The 20,880-nt window shown below is 44.4% G+C and overlaps 1 pseudogene; it reads left to right on the forward strand.

Moving 5' to 3' along the window:
• LOC148534368 (hepatocyte growth factor receptor-like) overlaps positions 1-20,880 on the forward strand; it is a 99,775-nt pseudogene that overhangs the window by 6,179 nt on the left and 72,716 nt on the right.

A 20,880-nucleotide genomic window follows, 5' to 3' on the forward strand; every position in this document is an offset into this window, starting at 1 on the left:
ATAAAGGAGTAAGCTGGAGAGACACAGGGGGATAGTGTTGGAGTGAAGACATGGGAATGGCACTGGTGAGATGTAGGGGGGGCTGATGCTTTTGAAACACCGGAAGATGGTGCTGAAGAGATGGTGCGGGGAATAGCGTTTCAGAGATGCAGGGAGATAAAGCTGGTGAGACGCAGGAGGATGAAGCTGGTTAGATGCAATGGGGATGAAGCTGATGAGACACAGGGGGGATTGCTATGATGAGTATCAGGTGGGGGGGAGGGTTGGCACTATAGAGATGCAGGGGGATGAAGCTGGAGAGACGTAGGTGGATGTTGTCTCTCCAGGATGTTTGATCAGGGAAGTTCACATTTTGCCCTACCCCAACAGGTATATTACTGGGTATTATCTGGTTGAACCTCTTGTATTATTCCTACCCAAACAGGTGGCTACTGTACCATGTGATCTCCTATATGCATACTGAATACTGGCTCAAGACACTGCCTAAAGAGGCTCGATTTCTTCAGAGGTCCCTCATTGCAGAAAACCAGCATACACTCACTTTAAAGTTTCCTATATACAACAGTGCGTAGATAGTGTGTATATACTCTGGCCTCTCAAGAGTAGCTCCGCATAGTGTGTGTCATACTTACCAACATTCAGCTCCCTCCTTCCGGGAGGGAGCTGAATGCCTGCATTCTGTGAGGTGCGTGGCCGGGCTATGATGCCGTTTTGGGGGCGGGGCCAAGGGCGTGACCGCACGATTGTGTCACCATGGCCCCACCCCCTCTTCACAATGCCGCAAAAAAGGCATTGTGAAGCAGGGTGCGGAGCCACGATGACGTGATTCAGTGCGAATCGCATCATCGGGCCCCCCAACTGCGGGGGTTTTACTAGTAGTCTGGGGGTTAGGCGGCAGCCGGGAGGGTTGCCTGCCTTTCCGGGGGGTCAGGAGTGGCACCCGATATTCGGGAACCTGGGTTACCCATTTCCACAGCAGCTTACACGGGTCCTTCCAATGTAAAACTCTGCTAGGTACCCGGGAAGGATTCCAGGTTTACTGGACCCAGGTGGAGCCACTGACATAAATCCCAGGTCATTGGTCCAGTCACCCGGGAATCCTTTACCGGGTACCTAGCAGGTTTTTACATGGGAAGGACCTGGATGAGCTGCAGTGGAAACGGGTAACCTGGTTTGTCCAACCACGCTCCCGTTTACAGCACGGGGGGAGCATGTCATCTTCATGCGTCTGAACTGCACCCGTGTGCAGTGTGAACAACGCCGATCCGGTGGTAACTTGGATCGGCGATGGGGAGGAAAAGGGGTCTGTCCCGTGTCTGACCTGGCTTAGAACTGTGTTCCAAATCCCGGGTCAGACCTGGGACTTTGGTGGAAGAGTGGTATTACTTTGTCTGTCATACTCTGTTCCCAAATCTGAGGCAGGTCCTTTGTACCTTATATTACTTCAAAAACTCTAAATTATAATAAAAAAGTTCAGTAGTAGTGATCATAACAACACTTGCGACATAAGTCACATGACTCTGGCTTTCCTGGTTTACTTCATAGAAAAACCTATGCAAAACATGTCTAAACCGCACTCTATCAGTAGCTCTCCTAATCATAATTCTAAATCTTTAGACGACTGACAAATACTAATACTACGTCACAGGAAATTAATCTGCTTTCTAGTGTAGCAAAACTCTCCACTACTGCACATTACAGATTGCCAGAGACTCCCATTTATTAAATAAAGACGCATATACTTATTTGGCATAAGAGTTCACAGCTATTTTTTAATTGAGTCATTTTTATGGTATTATCTATGTATAACAAAAAAAAAGAATAAAAAACATTATAAAACAGTACTTGTATACATATCACAGTGAGTAATTACACTACACATCATTCAAGCATACAAAGTACAATATATAAAAATCAGCAAATTGTATACTATAAATGTCGATCAAATAGAAGTAAACAGTGTAATCTGTGGAGAAACTCAGGTAACAGTATAGCAAGTACAAACATGTCATGCACACATAACAGAAACATAATATGATGTATCATATAAAATGGAATAGCATACAGAATATGATAGATGTGAGAGAGAGCTACTGAAGGCATAGAGGTAGTAGGGTACTGACAGCAGTAGGGCAGTCAATATACACAGACGTCCAATTAGAAAGACTCTGGGGCTTTAAAATACCGGGACTGATGCCTTACGAGAAATGTACTGTACGTGAAATGTACTGTACATGTATTTTTCATGAGACACTCTGGAATTAACAAGGGATTTCCAAACCATAGTCATGTCCTAAAGGTACCATCCAGGATTAAGCTATAACCACCTTTGCCAATTTGCAAAGTTTGACAACATATTATTGAATAGTGTATTTATGGAGAATTTCAGGAGGTAATATTCCAAGAATACAAACCCCAGGCATTAACAGAGAGTAAGGAACTCCTGTACTAGTAATTGCCTGAGCGATACTACTCCAAAAGGCACGCAACAAAAAGCAATCCCACAATAAATGCCAAAAAGTACCCTGGGTGATATTGCAATTGGGACAAATATAAGTAGCTCTCCCAGCAAATCTCATAAGTCTAACGAGTGTGAGATACTGTAAGTTCTATGCTGGATAAAAAGCTGTACTTGCTGGAACCGAATGGAGGCAGTAGAATTCAGAGGAGATGCTAAGGCAAGAGTCTAAGGGGTAAATTTACTAAGAATCGAGTCTGGAAGTGTTTTTTTTTTTTTCAACTCGATTAGCTTCACCCAAACTCGGGTAATTTGAGGCTCCTGAGACTCTCAAATTTACCTAGAAGGGAGTTTAGCTGAGAGTGAGATGGCCGATGATGAAGCAGAATGAGATTTCTCTCGAGAGTAGCAGGTTTTGCAGGAGATGACTCACCTGAGACTGCAGTGTCTTCTCTTGTGTTCTAGCCTGTAAAAATACGGGCTAAAAGTTTTTAAAAAAAATGACATAGGCCCCCCCCAAAAGGCTAACCAGCCCCGGACTTGCCAGCCAGTCCTGGTTCTTAAAATTACAGGAAACAAAACGAGTAGGGTTCCACCGTAATTTAAGAACCAGCACCAGGCAGCAGGGCCAGACCTGGTTTTAAACATAGGGATAAAAAATTTGGCGTGAGGTACCCCTATATTTAAAACCAGCTCTGGGCCCTTTCTAGTGGGGGGCTGATGCCACAGCCAGGGGCGCCCTTTCACCAGGCCCCCCAGCCAATTTTTATTATCCCTATATTTAAAACCAGCTCTGTCCCTGCTGCCTGGTGCTGGTTCTTAAATTGGTTTTAAGAACCAGGACTGGCTGGCAAGTCCGGGGCTGGTTATGCTTTAGGAGGGGGGCCCTATGTAATTTTTTTCTTTAACTTTTAACCTTTTTTTCACAATTTACAGGCAGAAACATACATGGATCACAGTGGTCTGTGTATGTTTCTGACAAACTCACAGATCACAGGCAGGTGAATTTATTTCACGAGTTTTTACAGGAGAGTTTTCCCATCTCATGAGAGTTTACAAACTCTCTGCTTGGTAAATTCCAGAATCCTATCTTCACCAGTGAAAAGGTTCTCAAGTTTTGCCGATGGTGAATTGAAAAGAGTTTGCTAACTCTCCAGTATTTTCCCGTAGCAATTAGCAAAAGAGATCTCTCTCCCGAGTTTGACATTAGTAAATTTGAGAGTGGGAAAAAATGTCCAAACTCTCCCGAGTTTGCAAACTCTCCCAAACGCTCACTTTGTAAATTTACCCCTAAGAGTATTCACTCATGGAGCCCATGCCTGCTACCCTTTTATCCCTGTGGCCAGGGAGGTCTTCACTATGATGGGCAGACAATGAGAGTGTTCTACTTGAGTCAAGGGACGACAAAAAGTTTTTAGCAGGAGAGTCTGTCCATCCAGACCATAAAGGAAACCATACTTTTCAGTTTCCTAAAAACTGAGACTAAAGATTGTTGAAACGCATAAAGGAATTTAGGTTGGCCCACCATCCTAATCAAACAGTGACGGGTTCCAGTCACTGTGAGGTGTAATTTAATCCAAGAGCGAGATTTCACCCAGAAATATACAAATAATGGTTGTACATTCAGGGGCACAAAATCCTATGAAGAATTAGTAACCCATATGCCTAGATATTTAAAATGGTCAACCCATTGAAGAGGAACGGGCACACGAGTAGACATTGGGCATGATCATTGAAGTGGAAGAATGTGGGATTTATCCCAATTAATCTTCAGACCAGACTAGCTACAGAATTCTGTGATAACCTGAAGAAGCACCAGCATAGAGGTAACGTAATCTGATAAAAACAACAAAAGGTCATTGGCATACAAAGCTACAGTATCAGTTCTATTTCTCACTCCAAGGCCCACAATGTCAGGATGACAGCGTAGTACACATGCCAATGGTTGACTTGCCTGGGCAAAAAGGGATGGTGACAAGGGACACTCCTGTCTCGCCCCCCTGGACAGAGAGAGTGAAGCATAACCATTTACAGAGATCCAAATACTAAGGGCAATGTAGAGCAACTGGATTCATTTAATGAAGCCATGACCAATCCCAAAAGCATGCCTAACCTCCAACAAGAAGGACCACTCCACAGAGTCAAATGCTTTAGTAGCATCAAGTGAGACTATGACTGAGGATGATTCTTCCCTATGCAAATGGGTAAACAGTCGCCTAAGGTTCTCAGAGGTAGATTTCCCTGGCAGGAATCCTGTCTGGTCTGGATGCACTATAGTAGTGATAACCTGACTGAGACGAATGGAAAGAATTTTTGCTAAAATCTTGGCATCAGTGGGTTTTAAATATATGGGTCTATAAGATTCTGGTAACAAAGGGTCTTTACCAGGCTCCTAGACAACCACTATGACCACCTCAGATATAGAAGCAGGAAATGTGTTTTCCTCAAACGGGGCATTAAAAAGATCTAGCAATTTAGGGATTAAAACAATGCATACTTTTTGTAGACTTCTAGTGGGGATGCCTTCAGCCCCTGGGCCTTACCACCCAGGAACGAATGTATAGCTAATTCAATTTCCTCTACCGTGAGGGAGGCATCTAAAAAAATCTGTAGCCTCTGCAGAAAGAGTCGGAAGACCAGTGGCTGTGACAAAATCTAGCAAGTCAGTTTGCATAAAGGATAAACCAAAGGTGTAAACATCCTTAAAGAAAGTTAGAAATATATCAGCAATCTCTGGAGTGGTATCAATCAAGATAGTCAATTTCGCAGTAGTGTGACTAAATGAGTTGATTAAATGATCCAAATAGCTGCCTGTCTTATCAGCATTAGAGTAATGGGAATGGGAAGTGAACAACAATCAATGACATGCCTTAACCTGCATATGAACATCTCATTCTTTTTGAGTATTCAACCATACAATCCTAGAAGACTCCAACTTCTAATTCAGTTAGGCCAGCTCCAAAGCACAACAGTTAGTTTTCAAGTTCAAAATCTTTCTGTCTATAGAATCAGTTTAACTCAGCTGTCCTCTTCAATAATGACCCCCTCATGAGAGCTTTAAACATGCCCCATACAACATCAGTAGAGGCCCAGCCCACCAGTAAAAAATTCCAACCATGATGCTTCCAAGTCAGACTCTGGCCCCCATCTGTAGCAACCAAGGGGGATAAAATTTCCAGAAAGCTTGCCCCTATCAACCTTCATGTCTAACTGAAGGATAAGTGGGGAGTGATCTGGTATCTCTGGTCTTATAGTCTATGAGAGTTATATGAGGTAACAGTTTTCTAGAACAAAGGTTAAATCAATCCTGGAAAACAAGTGATATGAGTGAAAAAAAACAGGAATATTGTTACATACCAGGGTGTATCTCAGGCCAGGGAGCAATCCAGCCCAAGTCTGCCACAAAAGCTGCCAGCCCTTTGGTACCCCGATGGGGGCGAACTGAAGATTCGTGCCATCAGTCTAAGATAGGATCTAAAACATTATTAAAGTCTCCAAGACAAACAATTGGGGAGTCAGATGCAAGCGATACAAAAATTCAGCAGCCCGCTTCAAAACCTCATATAAGAATGGAGGAGGAACATAAACTGCCATGAGAAACATATGAGTCTAATATATAGTAAAATCTAGAAAAGCATAGCATCCACCTGGATCTATTTTAACAGCATTGCACACAAAAGGCACAGTTTTATTCACAAGGACAGATATACCCCGAGAGAATGTATATGGACCATGGAATGCCCACCTGAGCCATGGTCTCTTAAGAGACAAAAGTTTACCACCCATCAAGTGAGTTTCACAGCTGCTTAAGAACCAGGGAGCGCCTTATTTTATCATTGATACCCTCCACATTCCAGGTCAATATTGTAAGCATGTGTGTGAAGCAGCAAATGCAGCAGAATATCCCCTATTAGCACAGACAGAACTCCCACAGCAGCAGCGATGAGTAGCCAGTATGTGTTCCCAGTCTGAGAAGCAAAGGACCTCACACCCATACCCAGCATGTAGCAATACACATCACAGCAAAACAAAAGGCAGTATAGCCCAATCCCAAGATAATATATGTCACATCAAACTGACAAAAAATAAAAACAGAAGCTAGCATCGCAATCCCCAAATCCCTCTTCCCCGTATACCGGCAGAACACAGTAAAGTTAAAAAAAAATCTTCAGCCGGAAGTCGGGGTCCGCGGCTGCAAGCTGTGACAGGCAGCCAGGTAGGTGGAAGAGGGGAGCGGAGTGGGAGGAGTACGTTGGGGGATGACACAGAATTACCGCAGCTGTAATCAGTGCTGTGCATGCGCCGCTTTTGTGAACGTAACGGCTCATGCGCAGCACTGATTACAGCTGCGGTAAGTTAGAGCAGGCAGGGAAAAGTATCTATTTTTTTAAAAGCTGTCATTACAAAAATGACAGCTTTTCGGAATAGATACTTATGGAGTAGAGGAATGATGAATTCCACCGGTAATTAGGTAGAACTCCATGTGAGTTCTAAACCTAATTACCTCCATCAATTTTTTTGTGTTGATGAATAGGCCCCTCAATCTGATACAATAGGCATCAATAGAATGGTGGAGGATTACTTTAATGATAGTGTACAAATTAGCATGTCACACAGTCCCGTTGAATACTGGGAGGAAAAAAAGGCATTTAGGAGCCCCTTGTACAAACTAGCTTTGCTTTACTTAAGATGCCCACCCTCCAGTATATACCGTACTTGGAAAGAGTATTTAGCATAGACAGGAACCTTGTGTGTGATCAGTGTAGGAGGCTACTTTCTAAAAATGTGGATACACTGATGTTCATTAACATGAACTACAAATTCTATGAGGATGACACCCCCAGAAAAGGAACCTGGTCATGAATCCCTACTGTGATCTGCTATCAGAGACAGGCCCTAGACAACACCAGACGGACGATTAATTTGATTTCCTATATAAATAAACATAAGATACCAGCCGTGGTGTTGTCACTTGATGCAGAGAAGGCCTTTGATAGGTTATCTTGGCTTTTTATGTTTCAAACTCTACAAACGTACGGTTTCTGTGGTAGTTTTCTGTCGGCCATTAAGGCTCTATACTGTAAACCATCGGCTATAGTATCAACTAATGGCCTCTCCTCACCGTTTTTTGCTTTGGGTAACGGTACAAGACAAGGTTGCCCACTTTCGCCTTTGCTCTATGCCCTGAGCATTGAACCTCTTGCGGCTAAAATTCGGAGTAATCCTGATATTAAGGGGGTACCTGTTCGAAGCTCACAATACAAAATCTCATTGTTTGCAGACGATTTACTGCTTACTATGACATCACCTATGACTTCGCTCCCTAATTTGCAGGCCGAGTTAAACGCTTATGGTGTATGCTTGGGACATTGAGTAAATAGCACCAAATCGGAGGCCTTGGCATTCAACCTCCCTCCTCCATCACAGAAGCTTTTAGAGACTAATTTTGCATATTTTACATATGGTGACCTAAATCTTTCAGATATTTAGGGATTACTATCACCAAGAAATATGAACATTTATTTCAGGCTAACAGGCTAACTATATCCCTCTACTGCAATTAATTTAACAGGATCTGTCCAGATGGGCTCCACTCTGCGTGTACTGCCCCGCACTATGTGTCTGACAAATTTGGAGCAGCTAGCATAACCAATACTCTATCTTCCAATAATCCAGTCAGATGTGATCTGAAGAACTGAGTTTATTATTCGATAGAGGAACTTGCGTGGAATGATAAGTAATGATGATAAGTGATGATATGACAAGTGATGAGATGAGTGATGATAAGTAATGGCAAGTGATGTGTTGGTAAAATATCAGATGCTGTACCAGGTTGAGCATATGTAATAATGACTGTCTGGGACCATGTGAAAAAGGAAATGGCTGCTTACAGCTCCTTTAGCCCAGAATGCATTGCTAGACTGCTATGGAATGCTAAGAAGGTCAAAATAGATCAGATTTAAACTGCTGCTGCCCTGACCACTAGGTGGGGCTGCTAATGTAAATCAGTGTAACATAACAAACCCTATGCTGAAGGCATGACACTCCCTGTCTGGTATCGTTGATACCACAAATTTAAACTAAGTAGATAACAGTAAAAACAGTTCAGACACTGGTCTGAGAAACAATTTAGTCTCTCCTGGCTTACAGATCTTGACCTCGACCTTACGAACTTTTCTGTCCTTGCTCGGGAACGTCTTGGTGACAATACTCAAAGGCCACTCATTACGTTGTGACTGACAATCTCTGACAAGCACAATGTCACCAGGTTTTAGGTTGGGTTTGGCAACTTGCCACTTGGTCCTTGGCTGCAGGGTAGAGATATATTGTCTTTTCCACCTGTCCCAAAAGGTGTTTGCTAGGCTTTGAACTTGCCTCCATTGTCATTTGAATAAGTCTTTGTTGGTGAACTCTCCAGAAGGAGCATAGATAGTCCCGGTTTTCTGAGTAAGAAGAGTAGCAGGAGTAAGTAGAAGCAGATCTTCTGGGTCATTAGAAACTGAAGTCAAAGGTCTAGCATTGATGATAGCTGAGACTTCAGCCATGAAAGTTGTTAAAACTCTCGTGAGTAAGTCTTGCAGAACCTACTTGTAGGTATATGGAATCAAGGATTCTGCATATGATGCCAATCATCCTTTCCCATGTACCTCCCATATGAGAAGAATGAGGCGGGTTGAAAGTCCATGTACAACTTTGCTCACTGAGGTATCTCTTTACACCTTTGGTGTTGATGTTTGAGTGAATTTGTAGTTCTTTGGTTGCGTAAATATTTTGACAGTGATGCCAACCTATACATTCAGTCACTCTTATGCTGGGCATACACGGCTAGATAAAATGCCTGTCAGACCGACAGACATTTTATCTGGCCGGCTGCCAGCCGCAGATGTCGCTGGCATACACTGTGAGAGAAATCTCATAGTGTATAGCCCAACATCTACGCTCCGCCCCCGGGGGAGGAGACATTTCCCTGTTCCTTCCGTAGGAAGGAACACAGGAAATGTCTGTCTGTCAGCTGCGCTGGGCATACACTGCCCGATGCGGCCGACAGTTTACCGGGTAATATTGCATCGGACGGGCATGCTGGACAATCCAGCATGCCCAACCGAGCAATATTTAACCCTCGGTCGCCCCCCCACACGCAACAATTATCGCGGCGATCCGCCAATATCGGGCGGATCGTCCCGGTAATTGTAGCGTGTATGGCCGGCATTAGAAATGTGGCACGTTTAAATGAACGGGCTATATGAGTTAGGCAGGTAATTGCTCTAAGAAGTGATTTCCAAGTTGAGAATCTCTGGAATCTGTGTAGCTCAAGTTGACAATGTGAGATCATGGTATGGATCGTTGTCACAGCTAGCAATGCAGCACAAAGTTCTAGCCTGGTTATGGTATGCTCTGGAAGTGGTGCTAACTTCACTTTGTCCATGACAAATCCAATATGACACTGGCCTCTAATATCCACAGTTTTAAGATATGCAACAGTGGTAATTGCTTGGATTGAAGCATCAGAAAATACATATAGTCTCTGGTTTGGTACTTCTGTAGAAGGCACAGGAGCATATGAATGTGGAATATAAAGGTTGGTTAAGGTGGACAGAGAACTTTTCCACTCCTCCCACAAATCTCTTTTCTGAGGAGACAGTGGCGCGTCCCAGTCAGATGACTCACAGGTTAGGTCTCTGAGCAAGGCTTTACCTTGGATAGTGACAGGAGCAACAAATCCTAAGGGGTCGTACAAGCTGTTTATAACAGACAAGACACCTCTGCGGGTGTAGGGTCTTTCCTCACTGTTCACTTGGAAGGTAAAGGAGTCAGATTTTAAGTCCCATAAGAGTCCAAGGCTACGTTGAGCTGGTGGAGGATCAGTTCCTAAATCTAAGGGCCTGATTCAGACCCACTCGCGAGCGGCTGTCCGCTCGCAAGTGGGTCGATGTTATGCACTGAGCATGCGCACGACGGAGGGAGCTCCGTCGTGCGCATGCGCCAGACGCGACGAGCGAAGGAAAGTCCTTCGCTCGTTGTGTCCGATCAAAGGGGGCGTGCTGTCAATGTTGATTGACAGCACGCCCCCTTTGGTGGGCGTGCCGGGGGCGTGCCTCCCTGACGGGGGCGTTCCCACGGGAACGCCTCCCGTCAGAAGCCGGCCCACTGACATCACTAGTGATGTCAGTGGGAGTGATTTTGGCTCTGATAGAGCCAAAATCACTCCGGAGCTTGCGGTTAAAAACCTCAACCGCAGGCTCCGGCTCGCAATTTCGATGGTCGCGATGGTCTCGACCATCGCGGCCATCAAAAAGCACGCTCGTATAGCCTGTGGGTGGTGACCCACAGCTATACGAGCGTCCAGGAGGACGCTCCATGAAAATGGAGCCCGGCCCTCATTCAGAGCGTGCGCTCTGCTCAGAGCGTACGGCTCTGAATGAGGGCCTAAATCCCTTAAGTCACTGGTATAATCTTGAGAAAGGAAGGTTTCCATCAGTCTTTTGCTGTTGGAAGCTATTTTGTGAAGCCTGAGATTAGAGCAGGCAAGCATTTCCTGCGCTCTCCTGAGGAGGCTGATTGCTGTCTCATCCGTTGGCATAGATTTTAAACAGTCATCTACATAGAAATCTTTTTCCACAAGTTGTCTAACATCAGAACCATACACTAGCTCGCCCTCTTGAGCTGAACGTCTGAGTCCGTAGATGGCAACTGCAGGGGAAGGGCTGTTACCAAAGATGTGTACCCTTATACGGTACTCTGCAATATCTTTAGAGGGGTCATTGTCTCTGAACCAAAGGAATCTTAGGAAATTCCTGTCACTTTCTCTCATGAGGAAGCAATGAAACATTTGTAGAATGTCAGCTGTGAAGGCAATAGAGTCCTTACGGAAACGTATGAGTACTCCAAGGAGTTTGCTGTTAAGGTCTGGTCCTGTCAGGAGAACATCATTTAAGGAGATGCCTTCGAACTTGGCAATGGAATTAAACACGACTCTGATCTGACCTGGTTTCTTTGGGTGGTATATTCCAAACATTGGTTAGTACCAGCATTCATCTGTGTCTTTAAGAATGGGAGCTATCTCAGCATGACCGTTCTCAAATATTTTGTCCAGGAAATAGAAGAAGTGATCTTTCATTTCTGGCTTCCTGTGGAAGTTGCATTTTAGTGAAGAGAAGCATTTAAATACTTGTTCTCTGTTGTTATGTAAGCACCGTCTGTGTGTTTTAAAGGGTAGAGGTGCAACCCAACTGTTGGCATCATCTTTGACTAGTCCCTTTTTCATTATTTCCAGGAATAGATTGTCCTCTATGGACATTGCGACTTGGTCATCCCTTTTTGTTCTTTGCAAGACTGTGCAAGCCAAATGTTCTTGGTAGCTGTCACAGATGTGGTTGTCACTAGGAGAGTCTATGACAGTGCAGTGTGGTAGCTCCTTTATGAGGAAGTGATTGTGACATGGTTGAAATAGAGAAGGGCGTCCGTTTTCTAAAGTACAGGTAAGCATGCTGTTGACAGTAGCTGGTTTATGCACATTTCCAAGACATACTTCTCCTATTATGACCCATCCTAGGTCTAATTTTTGAGCATAAGGAGCATTGTGTGGACCGTTAATCTGACTTCTGATTTTGTGGACTCGTAAGATATCTCTCCCAATGAGTAGAATTATCTGGGCTAGTGGGTCCAGTTCTGGTATCAGATGTGCTATACGTTTCAAATGTGCATGATGGATAGCTGCATCTGGTGTAGGGATTTCAGACCTATTATCAGGGATCTCATTGCATTCAGTGATAGTGGGTAAGGGAAGGCATGTCTTTCCGTCTAAGGACTCGACTTGATAGCAGATTTCTCCCCATTGTCTCAAAACTCCCTGCACAAGTCCTTAAGGAGTATGGAGTGCTGGGTCCTTTGATATTAAAGGTCTCAAAGAAGGTTGATCTGGCTAGAGACTTGTTACTTTGATCATCTAGGATTGCATAAAGTTTGACGGCTTTCTCTGGTTGACCGTTAGGGTAGACTCTGACTAAACAGATTTATGGGCAAGATCTGCCACAAATAGTGTCTTTGCAGACTTCAGTACCTTGTGAAGTTATCTCTTGTATGATTGCAGAGGTGTCTCTTTGCTCCACACTGAGCTCCCCGCCATGCTCTGTGTCACCATAACTGTGTTGTAAAGTCAATGGGGAAGTTCCAGGGTGTAGAGCTGTCTTGTGTTCTGTGCTGTGACATTCTATGCAGTTAACACTAACCTTACAATCCTTCTCAAGGTGGGTTGTAGAAGAGCAGCACTTGTAGCAGATGCTGTTTTCTCTTAGGAATGCTTTGCGGTTCTCCAGGGACTTTTCTCTGAAGGCTCTGCATTTCAGGAAAGGATGCGGTTATGCAGGGGACACTGCTTGGCAGGATCTTTATCTTTGTTCTCTTGATGAGTAGAATAGGTAGACCTGTGGGAAGAGTCTGTATAATGCACATTAGTCTTGTGAACTGCGACTGACATTTTGCGGGGGTTAGGTAGAATAGGGGTTGAGCTAGTCAGGGTAAATGAAAAACTAGGATCATTCCTGGCCTTAGCTTGTTGGTGCATGAAGTCCACAAAAACAGAGAATGGTGGAAATGGTACGTTGTGCCGCTACTTATATTTGGAACCATGGGTGAGCCATTGCTCCTGCAGATTGTAAGGTAGCTTTTGCACTATAGGGTTAATACCTCTGGCTGTGTTGAGGAAGGCAAGTCCTGGTAAGTCTCCCTCACACTTGGCTACTTGAAGCTCCATTAGTAAATCACTTAATTCTCTCAGTCTCTGATAGCTTTTGTTAGGTAACCTAGGGAAATTATCAATTCTTTTGAATAGTGCACTTTCTATTATCTCTGGTGAGCCGTAGCACTCATTTAATCTATCCCAGATCATTTTAAGGCCATTCTCAGGTATTGATCACTCTTAACCTTCTAGCATGTTCAGCGGATTCATTCCCAAGCCATTTAATTAAAAGGTCTATCTCTTCGCTATGTGAAAGGTCTAACCCTCTCATTACATTTTGGAAAGAGGATTGCCAGGCTCTGAAGCTCTCAGGGTGATCATTGAACTTTGAGAGTCTGTTTGTGACCAGCTCACTGCGAGCAAGAAACTTGGCAAAGTCTAATGTGTCTTGATTGGCTCTAGGAGATGCTGTTTGTGCATTAACATGGTGAGTAAATGGTGCGTGGTCATACCTGTTAGAATTGTATGGTTCTTGTTGGCTTGTATCATACCACTTTTGTGTGTGGGTAGTTGTGCCTTTGTTGTAGTTTGCAGATTCAGACACCTGGTGTGGGGGAAGGTTGTCCCTCATGGGTTCCCTGTGTCTAGATTTCTCTTGTTTGCAAGTTTGCAGTTCACTGTTGACTAGTGGGGGCACTGCATTGTGTGTTTGGCTTGTTTCACTGACAAAATCTGAATGCATGCTTTGTACTGATTGAGGTTTGCTGTCCATTTTGGATGCTTGATTTACATATTCTGATGTGCATTGCAATGAATTCTGCGATCCAAGCTCTGCATCAAGCACATTGATCCTCCTTATATTAATAAGGTCTACAGACTCTAAGAAATCTGCTTCAGCCATGGCGGCTGCTGCCTCCTTCTCTGCAGTGAGCTTCTCACTAATTGCTTCTAGGCATTGTTTCTCCATAACTCTTTCTGTATCCAGACGTGACCTCTCCATATCTCTTTCTGCATTCAGATGTGACCTTTCCATATCTCTTTCTGCATCCAGACGTGTTCTTTCTGCATCTCTGTCTGCATCCAGATGTGTTCTCTCTATTCCTTTCTCTACTTCTAAACGTGATTTTTCTATTTTCAATTGCATCTTTTGTTCAGCAAAGGTGGCCCGCACTTTTGCAGCTTCCGCTTTTGCGCGTGCCATTATGGCTGCATCGCTGATAAAGATTTGGAGGAACTAGAGACTTGGGACCTTGTTTTGTATGAAGATGTCATTTTCTGTGACATGATGATGGAATGGAAATGCTTTACTGTGTAGAGGCTGCTGTATTGTGATGTGCAGATAACTGAGCTGACACTGTAGCAGGTCTCTGAGTAGTCAGGGTCTTGGGACTGTTATTAGGCTGTTTGGCTGTGCAGGGACTGTTGTCTTGCCATATGCAGGTGGCTGTACTGAAAGTGTGAAATTCCTGTGTAGTCAAGGGCGGTACTCCTATTGCTGAGCTGCCACGGTTAGACTGTATAGAAACTCTTGTGTTGTCATATGCATATAGCTCTGGCTGGCAGTGTAACAGATCTGTGAGTCGGTATGTGCCCCACTTGCTGACAGAAAATGTTGCTGACGAAGTCACATATATGCATCACACGCTGGGAGCCCAATGTTTTACTGTACTGCCCCGCACTAAGTGTCTGACAAATTTGGAGCAGCCAGCATAACCAATACTCTATCTTCCAATAATCCAGTCAAATGTGATCTGAAGAACTGAGTTTATGATAAGTAATGATATGATATGATGAAATGATAAGTAATGATGATAAGTGAGGATATGACAAGTGATGAGATGAGTGATGATAAGTAATGGCAAGTGATGTGTTGGTAAAACATCGGATGCTGTACCAGGTTGAGCATATGTAATGATGACTCATGTGAAAAAGGAAATGGCTGCTTACAGCCCAGAATGCTTTGCTAGACTGCTATGGAATGCTAAGAAGGTCAAAATGGATCAGATTTAAACTGCTACTGTCCTGACCACTAGGTGGGGCTGCTAATGTGAATTAGTGTAACATAACAAACCCTTTGCTGAAGGCATGACACTGCATCTCATGGACCGGTCATGTTAACGCAGTTAAGATGTCCATCCTTCCTAGGTTATTATATCTATTCCAAACGCTCCCAATTGTGGTTCCGACCTCTTATCTTCGTGAGGTTTAATCATTATGTGGCTCTTTCGCGTGGTCAGGTAAAAAACCGAGACTTAGTAGGACCTGACTGTCCAAAACGACGAGTAATGGTAGTTTGGGCCTTCCCATCTTTGATAGATATTTTCTGCATCGCAACTGAGCCACATTACATCATGGCATTCGGAAGAGGGGAGTAGGAAATGGGTAATACTTGAAAATGACTGGTGGGCACCCATTCGGCTAGTTCCCTTCCTTGGCTTCCCCCTAATTTGAGACCAGCCTCGGTTCGAGAAATTCCTTGTGTAAAAGCTGTCCTACAAGCTTGGGATAAACTAAATAAACGCCTACAATTGGCACCATATCCATCCCCCCTGACCCCATTATGGCGCCATCCTCACTTCCCATTGGGGTGTGTGTACTCTTATATGCATCCTTGGATATCGGCTGAGTTAACTAGATTTATGAATATTCTAGGCTACTTTGCCCCCCAAAATTTTGCAGACCTGAGCGAAAAATATTGTTTATCTTCTAATTTTCAATTTGCATACTTACAAATTTGCAGTTTCATTCGCTCACTTAGCAAACCTCACAAAATGCGAGAACCTACCACTTTCGAGCACAAATGCATTTACAACCCTGGCTGCAAGGGATCGTTATCTATTTTGTATTTGATGTTAGCACCCTCATCTCTTGAATTTAAGGAGCCATTTAAGCAGACCTGGGAACGAGACCTAGGGATTAGTTTGGACGATGATAACTGGGCAGATATTAGACAATGGGTGACTAAGTCCTCAATTAACACTAATGTTAAGGAAAATTACTTCAAAGTTTACTTGCGCTGGTACATGGTTCCTGCAAAACTACATCAGATTTTCCCAGGGTCTTCGGACTTATGTTGGAGACAATGTGGCCAAACATGTTCCTATTTACATGTATGGTGGGACTGCCCTGTGAAATCCAAACTTTGGGACGAAGTCACATCTTTGGTGTTCAAGGTGCTCAGTGTTTCTCCCCCTAGAGACCCTCTACATATGCTTTTATGCAAACCCACTAGCTCTCTCTCTAAACCTCGGAACAAACTTTGGGCCTGATTCAGACCCACTCGCGAGCGGCTGTCCACTCGCAAGTGGGTCGATGGTGTGCACTGCGCATGCGCACGACGGAGGGAGCTCCGTTGTGCGCATGCGCGAGACGCGACGAGCGAAGGACTTTCCTTCGCTCGTTGTGTCTGATCAAAGGGTGCGTGCTGTCGATGTTGATTGACAGCACGCCCCCTTTGGTGGGCGTGCCGGGGGCGTGCCTGCCAGATGGAGGCGTTCCCAAGGGAACGCCTTCCATCAGAAGCCGGCCCCACTGACATCACTAGTGATGTCAGTGGGAGTGATTTTGGCTCTGATAGAGCCAAAATCACTCCTGGCCTTGCGGTTGAGAAACTCAACCGCAGGCTTCTGCTCGCACTGGCGATGGTCGCGATGGTCAAGACCATCGTGACCATCATCCTGCACGCTCGTATAGGCTGTGGGTGGTGACCCACAGCTATACGAGCGTCCAGGAGGACGCTCCATATTTATGGAGGTGGGCCCTGATTCAGAGCGAGCGCTCTGGTCAGAGCGTCCGGCTCTGAATCAGGGCCTTTGTGGTCATATCTATAATGCTACCAAACTGTTGATCACCACAAACTGGAAACAAACTGAAGCCCCGGCAATCGCCTCATTGTTAAATAAAATATGGTATTTGGCTTCTATGGAATATATCACTGCACTCTTTCACGATTCAGTGAATAAGTTTCATTCTACCTGGGGCCCTTGGTAATCTGCATTTCATAGACAGTTGCCCGGAATGGAGTGATTTTGATTTATTGTGAGTAATAAACTATACCGAAGTTTGCCTTTCTTTAATCCCACCCACCCTTTTTTCTCCTTTTATTCTTCTTCTGTGTACTTTTGTTTATTTTGTTTGCTTTATGTATTTTTGTAACAAATCAAAAATTTGATTGATGTGGATTTTTGTGAAGTTTTATTTTTTGGATATATTATTTGATATATTTGAATTGTTGATTATTCATATAATTTTTTGTGTATGTTAATATTTCTGATGTATACATCTTCAAAAATTATAAATTAAAAGAGATTATAAAAAGAAAAAAAAAAAGAAAAGAAGAAAATCGAGATCCCATACCAACGCACGCAGAATCGAATCAATGATAGGCCCAGCAACTGCCCTGTACACCGGAACACTCGAGAATGGACTTCAGCTATTTACAATTATCTTGATATCAATATATCAATTCATCTCCTTTAATCTCTTCTTATCAATTCTGATGAAATCAAAAGACAACATTCCCTTGAACACATCATTTAATTTCTTTTCTCCTCTCTCATTGATAATGACACAGACTTTCTTTGCAAACTCCAAGACATGGCAGAAAGAGGATCCGAGAAAAATGTAATTTTTTCTCTGTTGTTTTTCTTTTCCCAGTCCTTTTTTCTCCCCTTGTTTGCCTGCAGTTTAAGCTAACATGTCACAAAAGAAATACATTGCCTTGCACCTTTACCTGAAAAAACACAGTCTTCAATGATACCGTTACCTTAGCCAACAACAGAATCAATCACACATATCCCTGTATCAGGAGTGTCAAAGCTGGATAATTGGCTGAGACAAGATCAGTTTAAAATTGAAGCGTGCGCGACGCCATCTTGCGAATGGCAGCTAGACTCCATTTTAGAAACAAGAATCTGCAAGACGCCATTTTGCGACCAGCGTCACTTTAAGTTACAACTCACGAGCTAAGAACAGATGGCAATCTTTTTGATAATCTACCAAGGGCAACTAGAAGAACAGCCTCATGCGAAAAAGTAAATAGAATAGACAATGCACCAGAAACTGTTAAGTCCATCATAGATGGAATCTCATGCATAAACACCGCACATTACGCACAATTGAGCTGCTAACATGACGCCCAGTAGCGAATGCACAATTATTAGCATCATGCGATTGCATCTTTCACCATTTCACATACACACATTATGCTTAAGACCCCGAATGAAAATACCGTTTAGTAGCTAAATGCGCACGCATCTGTCCTCAGTTAACTAGCGTCTTCATATCAAACCCCGTACACTCACACATTACATATTCACTTACAAGGTTCCATTAGCGTTAAGGTATAAGATTTTAAGTTTGTTCAGTTAATATAAACGCTGTGAAATAAAGATATTTGGTAACTAAGGTTTTATACATGCTAAACAAGCCGTGTTTGGTTTCATACTGATGCGTACTCTTTCCACAGTATTCCGGTGTTATCGGTGGGGAGATTGCATCATGCATTCTCGAGTTATGGATCGCAGAGACTTCAAACAACAAAATGTATTAACTATTAGGATGTTACAGGGGGTGGGAAGGGAGAGACCCCCAGTTGTTAGAGGCTGGGTGAGTCTATTTGAACCAGCCTGTTAAATGCTCCGTAACAGATGGATCCCCCTTGGGAACCAATAGCATCAGCAACAAACGTCCCTATTGTTTTGCCTATTCCTGGGGGGGAATAAATATGTGTGCTCCAACACTGGGTCTTTAGTCTTCTTGCTGAATGCTGACTGAGGTGTTTCTTGCTGATGCCTAACATCTGGTACCGGAAGCGCTGCATATGTATTCTGTACATGGGTCTGTATAATTCCTTTGCGCCTAAATTGTGTCTGGATCAATTGCGTGTAACTGACTGTACTTTTACTTGAGTAATACTTGTGCTTTGGAACCACAGATTCCAGGTCTAAGTCTTTATTTACTGTATGACTGCGTACGCAAATTAGCGTCATCCTTAGAAGGTATAGGCAGTATATTAGAAGGTATAGGCAGGATATTAGAAGGTATAGGAAGGTGTGTATAGAGGTTCAATTTTAATATCATCAGGAGTCTCAAAAGGTAAGTAAAAAAATACTTTACCTTGTGATCACTCTGAGACAGACCCCAAGGTGGGCGATGTCCCATTATCCTTTTCTGTTATTCTATAGAATACTGCGCTAATGTTTGGTTAAAATAGCAGCTATAAGAACTAGAACAAGGAGCGCTTGTAAATTATATGTGCTATATAAAATTAAAACGTAAATGATGTGTGAGCGCAATACCTGTAAGGAAAAAAACGGTTAGTACATATTCATGTTTATAAAGCTCTTTTGTTTGTATATGTTTTGATAGTCCTGTGCGGGGAGATCAAGGTCCCGATGTTACTGGCAGTTCGCCTCACTTAGGTGGCAAAGAGAGCTGTCTAGCTGTCCCTATATCTGCCTACCTTGTCCGTGATGCGCTGATCGTGCTGGCTGGTTCCTTCTTTATCTGTCTCGCTTGTTCGCCCGATGGCGCTGTATGATGACATCACTCCCGGTTCACAGGTGGTACCTATCCTGGCCGGCAGGACACTGAGAGCAGCAGTAGATTCTGGGAGGGAGGCAGGGCGCCGGAGCTAGAGAAGGCATGCACGCGCGCGCGCGCCGGCGCGCGACCGAGAAGGGGGCGTGGTCATCGGAAAAGGGGGCGTGTCTATAAGACGCGTCCCCTTTTCGTCACTCTTGGGGGCGTGCCCGGCACTTACGGACACGCCGGGCAGCCCCCAAGCCCTGCAGACAGGGAGAATAGATGCCGGGCGCATGCGCCCGGCGTCTATTCCCCGGCAGTGACAGGGTCACCGCATGTTTCTCCACCTGCGGGACACTGCGTCCCGCGGGTGAGAACGGCTCCCGCAGGCTGTGAGGGCAGTGCGCTTATTGCCCTCCTCCTGGAGGGCAGGGTGCTTTTTGCCCTCCAGAAGGAGGGCAGGGCGCCGCGCCCCGCTAAAACAGCCTAGCGGGAACGCTAATGTCCCTGGGGCTTAAGGTTGACGAGACTCTACCTTAGGGTCTCGTCGTAAGCCCCGATGGTCGCGATGGTCTTGAACATCGTGACCATCACCCTTGTCGGTCGTTAGAGCTGTGGGTGTTAACGACCGACATGGAGGCGGCCCTTCAGGATGCAAGCGGCCGCCCTGTTTCAGAACGACCGCTTAAATCCTACGACCGCCTCTGAATGAGGCCCAGAGTGTAGTTGACTGGAGAGGTGAAGGACCTCATTCAAAGTCGGTCGAAACGGTCGTACGGGAAAAGGGGCCGGATATGCAAATGATTCCCTCGCAAGTTGCGTCCCTAAGTTCGGATCGGTTACTGGCCGACCAAGGGGAGGAAGCGGTCGGATGACAAAAAATACGCCCCCTTCTCGTTCGCATTACACGTCATCTCCGGGCATATAAGGATTAATCGAGACAATCGGTAACCATCGGAACTGGTCGTAGAGCTTAAGGTTGACCATACCCTCTTTTAAGCTCTACGATCATGTCAGTGTAAAAACCTCCCATGTCACATGTGCCATGACGCTACTTTGCTAATTATGCACTCCCATAAACCGTATGCACTCCCATAAAACGCCGTTCGCATAATTAGGCACGCCTGCGTTCGGATCTCAACTCCCCCATTTTCAAGCACCTTCCCATGTTACCACCAACAAATGCCTCATCCTGTCACTCAAACTACCGACCTGGCTG

Source organism: Taudactylus pleione, unplaced genomic scaffold (genome assembly GCF_031769625.1).
Source record: "Taudactylus pleione unplaced genomic scaffold, aTauple2 ptg000066l, whole genome shotgun sequence".
In the NCBI taxonomy this organism is placed as follows: Eukaryota; Metazoa; Chordata; class Amphibia; order Anura; family Myobatrachidae; genus Taudactylus; species Taudactylus pleione.